Source organism: Triticum urartu, chromosome 7 (genome assembly GCF_003073215.2).
Source record: "Triticum urartu cultivar G1812 chromosome 7, Tu2.1, whole genome shotgun sequence".
Lineage (NCBI taxonomy): Eukaryota > Viridiplantae > Streptophyta > Magnoliopsida > Poales > Poaceae > Triticum > Triticum urartu.
Genome location: NC_053028.1, coordinates 647,861,369 through 647,867,701, shown reverse-complemented (window position 1 = coordinate 647,867,701; position 6,333 = coordinate 647,861,369).

Genomic DNA, 6,333 nt, shown 5'->3' with positions numbered 1-6,333 from the left:
CTTATTTTTTGCTTTGTTTGACGGTAGCATTTTAAGATGATCTCTCACTAATTATCAAGAAGTGTTCTCCCTGAGTATGCACCGTTGCGAAAGTTCTTCGTGCTGAGACACCACGTGATGATCGGGTGTGATAGGTTCTACGTTCAAATACAACGGGTGCAAAACAGTTGCACACGCGGAATACTCAGGTTATACTTGACGAGCCAAGCATATACAGATATGGCCTCGGAACACGGAGACCGAAAGGTCGAGCATGAATCATATAGTAGATATGATCAACATAACGATGTTCACCATTGAAAACTACTCCATCTCACGTGATGATCGGTTATGGTTTAGTTGATTTGGATCACGTAATCACTTAGAGGATTATAGGGATGTCTATCTAAGTGGGAGTTCTTTAATTAACTTGATTAACTGAACTTAAATTTATCATGAAACTTAGTACCTGATTAGTATCTTTCTTGTTTATGTTTGATTGTAGATAGATGGCTCGTGCTGTTGTTCCGTTGAATTTTAATGCGTTCCTTGAGAAAGCAAAATTGAAAGATGATGGTAGCAATTACACAAACTGGGTCCGTAACTTGAGGATTGTCCTCATTGCTGCACAGAAGAATTACGTGCTGGAAGCACCGCTGGGTGCCAGGCCTGCTGCAGGAGCAACGCCGGATGTTATGAACGTCTGGCAGAGCAAAGCTGATGACTACTCGATAGTTCAGTGTGCCATGCTTTACGGCTTAGAATCGGGACTTCAACGACGTTTTGAACGTCATGGAGCATATGAGATGTTTCAGGAGTTGAAGTTAATATTTCAAGCAAATGCCCGGACTGAGAGATATGAAGTCTCCAATAAGTTCTATAGCTGCAAGATGGAAGAGAACAGTTCTGTCAGTGAGCATATACTCAAAATGTCTGGGTATAATAATCACTTGATTCAATTGGGAGTTAATCTTCCAGATGATAGCGTCATTGACAGAATTCTTCAATCACTGCCACCAAGCTACAAGAGCTTCGTGATGAACTATAATATGCAAGGGATGAACAAGACTATTCCCGAGCTCTTCGCGATGCTGAAAGCTGTGGAGGTAGAAATCAAGAAGGAGCATCAAGTGTTTATGGTCAACAAGACCACTAGTTTCAAGAAAAAGGGCAAAGGGAAGAAGAAGGGGAACTTCAAAAAGAGCGGCAAGCAAGTTGCTACTCAAGAGAAGAAACCCAAACCTGGACCTAAGCCTGAAACTGAGTGCTTCTATTGCAAGCAGACTGGTCACTGGAAGCGGAACTGCCCCAAGTATTTGGCGGATAAGAAGGATGGCAAGGTGAACAAAGGTATATGTGATATACATGTTATTGATGTGTACCTTACTAATGCTCGCAGTAGCACCTGGGTATTTGATACTGGTTCTGTTGCTAATATTTGCAACTCGAAATAGGGACTACGGATCAAGCAAAGATTGGTTAAGGACGAGGTGACGATGCGCGTGGGAAACGGTTCCAAAGTCGATGTGATCGCAGTCGGCACGCTACCTCTTCATCTACCTTCGGGATTAGTATTAGACCTAAATAATTGTTATTTGGTGCCAGCGTTAAGCATGAACATTATATCTGGATCTTGTTTGATGCGAGACGGTTATTCATTTAAATCAGAGAATAATGGTTGTTCTATTTATATGAGTAATATCTTTTATGGTCATGCACCCTTGAAGAGTGGTCTATTCTTGTTGGATCTCGATAGTAGTAACACACATATTCATAATGTTGAAGCCAAAAGATGCAGAGTTGATAATGATAGTGCAACTTATTTGTGGCACTACCGTTTAGGTCATTTTGGTGTAAAGCGCATGAAGAAACTCCATTCTGATGGACTTTTGGAACTAGTTGATTATGAATCACTTGGTACTTGCGAACCGTGCCTCATAGGCAAGATGACAAAAACGCCGTTCTCCGGTACTATGGAGAGAGCAACAGATTTATTGGAAATCATACATACAGATGTATGTGGTCCGATGAATATTGAGGCTCGTGGCGGATATCGTTATTTTCTCACCTTCACAGATGATTTAAGCAGATATGGGTATATCTACTTAATAAAACATAAGTCTGAAACATTTGAAAAGTTCAAAGAATTTCAGAGTGAAGTTGAAAATCATCGTAACAAGAAAATAAAGTTTTTACGATCTGATCATGGACGAGAATATTTGAGTTACGAGTTTGGTGTACATTTGAAAAATTGTGGAATAGTTTCGCAACTCACACCACCCGGAACACCTCAGCGTAATGGTGTGTCCGAACGTCGTAATCGTACTTTACTAGATATGGTGCGATCTATGATGTCTCTTACTGATTTACCGCTATCGTTTTGGGGATACGCTCTAGAGACGGCCGCATTCACGTTAAATAGGGCACCATCAAAATCCGTTGAGACGACGCCTTATGAACTGTGGTTTGGCAAGAAACCAAAGTTGTCGTTTCTAAAAGTTTGGGGCTGCGATGCTTATGTGAAAAAGCTTCAACCTGATAAGCTCGAACCCAAATCGGAGAAATGTGTCTTCATAGGATATCCAAAGGAAACTATTGGATACACCTTCTATCACAGATCCGAAGGCAAGACTTTTGTTGCTAAATTCGTAAACTTTCTGGAGAAGGAGTTTCTCTCAAAAAAAGTGAGTGGGAGGAAAGTAGAACTTGACGAGGTAACTGTACCTGCTCCCTTATTGGAAAGTAGTACATCACAGAAAACTATTTCTGCGACACCTACACCAGTCAGTGAGGAATCTAATGATGATGATCATGAAACTTCAGAACAAGATACTACTGAACCTCGTAGATCAACCAGAGTAAGATCCGCACCAGAGTGGTACGGTAATCCTGTTCTGGAAGTCATGTTATTAGATCATGATGAACCTACGAACTATGAAGAAGCGATGGTGAGCCCAGATTCCGCAAAGTGGCTTGAAGCCATGAAATCTGAGATGGGATCCATGTATGACAACAAAGTATGGACTTTGGTTAACTTGCCCGATGATCGGCAAGCAATTGAGAATAAATGGGTCTTCAAGAAGAAGACTGACGCTGACGGTAATGTTACTGTCTACAAAGCTCGACTTGTCGCAAAAGGTTTTCGACAAGTTCAAGGGATTGACTACGATGAGACCTTCTCACCCGTAGCGATGCTTAAGTCTGTCCGAATCATGTTAGCAATTGCCGCATTTTATGATTATGAGATTTGGCAGATGGATGTCAAAACTGCATTCCTGAATGGATTTCTGGAAGAAGAGTTGTATATGATGCAACCAGAAGGTTTTGTCGATCCAAAGGGAGCTAACAAAGTGTGCAAGCTCCAGCGATCCATTTATGGACTGGTGCAAGCCTCTCGGAGTTGGAATAAACGTTTTGATAGTGTGATCAAAGCATTTGGTTTTATACAGACTTTTGGAGAAGCCTGTATTTACAAGAAAGTGAGTGGGAGCTCTGTAGCATTTCTGATATTATATGTGGATGACATATTGTTAATTGGAAATGATATAGAATTTCTGGATAGCATAAAGGGATACTTGAATAAGAGTTTTTCAATGAAAGACCTCGGTGAAGCTGCTTACATATTAGGCATTAAGATCTATAGAGATAGATCAATATGCTTAATTGGACTTTCACAAACAACATACCTTGACAAAATTTTGAAGAAGTTCAAAATGGATCAAGCAAAGAAAGGATTCTTGCCTGTGTTACAAGGTGTGAAATTGAGTAAGACTCAATGCCCGACCACTGCAGAAGATAGAGAGAATATGAAAGATGTTCCCTATGCATCAGCAATAGGATCTATCATGTATGCAATGCTGTGTACTAGACCTGATGTGTGCCTTGCTATAAGTCTAGCAGGGAGGTACCAAAGTAATCCAGGAGTGGATCACTGGATAGCGGTCAAGAACATCCTGAAATACCTGAAAAGGACTAAGGATATGCTTCTCGTATATGGAGGTGACAAAGAGCTCGTCATAAAAGGTTACGTTGATGCAAGCTTTGACACTGATCCAGACAATTCTAAATCGGAAACCGGATACGTGTTTACATTAAACGGTGGAGCTGTCAGTTGGTGCAGTTCTAAACAAAGCGTCGTAGCGGGATCTACATGTGAAGCGGAGTACATAGATGCTTCGGAAGCAGCAAACGAAGGAGTCTGGATGAAGGAGTTCATATCCGATCTAGGTGTCATACCTAGTGCATCGGGTCCAATGAAATTTTTTGTGACAATACTAGTGCAATTGCCTTGGCAAAGGAATCCAGATTTCACAAGAGGACCAAGCACATCAAGAGACGCTTCAATTCCATCCGGGATCTAGTCCAAGTGGGAGACATAGAGATTTGCAAGATACATACGGATCTGAATGTTGCAGACCATTGACTAAGCCTCTTCCACGAGCAAAACATGATCAGCACCAAGGCTCCATGGGTGTTAGAATCATTACGGTGTAATCTAGATTATTGACTCTAGTGCAAGTGGGAGTACTGAAGGAAATATTCCCTAGAGGCAATAATAAAGTTATTATTTATTTCCTTATAATCATGATAAATGTTTATTATTCATGCTAGAATTGTATTAACCGGAAACATAATACATGTGTGAATACATAGACAAACAAAGTGTCACTAGTATGCCTCTACTTGACTAGCTCGTTAATCAAAGATGGTTATGTTTCCTAACCATGAACAATGAGTTGTTATTTGATCAATGAGGTCACATCATTAGTTGAATGATTTGATTGACATGACCCATTCCATTAGCTTAGCACCCGATCGTTTAGTATGTTGCTATTGCTTTCTTCATGACTTATACATGTTCCTATAACTATGAGATTATGCAACTCCCGTTTACCGGAGGAACACTTTGGGTACTACCAAACGTCACAACGTAACTGGGTGATTATAAAGGAGTACTACAGGTGTCTCCAAAGGTACATGTTGGGTTGGCGTATTTCAAGATTAGGTTTTGTCACTCCGATTGTCGGAGAGGTATCTCTGGGCCCTCTCGGTAATGCACATCACTTAAGCCTTGCAAGCATTGCAACTAAATGAGTTAGTTGCGGGATGATGTATTACAGAACGAGTAAAGAGACTTGGCGGTAACGAGATTGAACTAGGTATTGGAATACCGACGATCGAATCTCGGGCAAGTAACATACCGATGACAAAGGGAACAACGTATGTTGTTATGCGGTCTGACCGATAAAGATCTTCGTAGAATATGTAGGAGCCAATATGGGCATCCAGATCCCGCTATTGGTTATTGACCGGAGACGTGTCTCGGCCATGTCTACATTGTTCTCGAACCCGTAGGGTCCGCACGCTTAAGGTTACGATGACAGTTATATTATGAGTTTATGCATTTTGATGTACCGAAGGTTGTTCGGAGTCCCGGATGTGATCACGGACATGACGAGGAGTCTCGAAATGGTCGAGACATAAAGATTGATATATTGGAAGCCTATATTTGGATATCGGAAGTGTTCCGGGTGAAATCGGGATTTTACCGGAGTACCGGGAGGTTACCGGAACCCCCCGGGAGCTATTGGGCCTTAATGGGCCTTTAGTGGAAAGGAGAAGGGGCAGCCCAGTGTGGCCGGCTCCCCCTCCCCTAGTCCTATTAGGACTAGGAGAGGTGGCCGGCCCCCTCTCCCTCTTCCCCCTCGGGAATCCTAGTCCAACTAGGATTGGGGGGGGCCTACCCCGGGGGAGTAGGACTCCTCCTGCGCCCTCTCCTGGCCGGCGCCCCCCCCCTGGCTCCTTTATATACTGAGGCAGAGGCACCCAGAAACACACAAGTTGATCCACGTGATCTATTCCTTAGCCGTGTGCGGTGCCCCCTGCCACCATATTCCTCGATAATACTGTAGCGGAGTTTAGGCGAAGCCCTGCTGCTGTAGTGCATCAAGATCGTCACCACGCCGTCATGCTGACGGAACTCTTCCCCGACACTTTGCTGGATCGGAGTCCGGGGATCGTCATCGAGCTGAACGTGTGCTCGAACTCAGAGGTGCCGTAGTTTCGGTGCTTGATCGGTTGGATCGTGAAGACGTACGACTACTTCCTCTACGTTGTGTCAGCGCTTCCGCAGTCGGTCTGCGTTGGGTACGTAGACAACACTCTCCCCTCTCGTTGCCCCTCTCGTTGCTATGCATCACATGATCTTGCGTGTGCGTAGGAAATTTTTTGAAATTACTATGAAACCCAACAAGCACAACCCACCATGTCTCGCCAGGAGGCCCAGGCACGCCCTGGTGGGTTTTGCCCACCTCGGGTGCCCCCCGGACCACCTCTTTGCTCTATAAATACCCC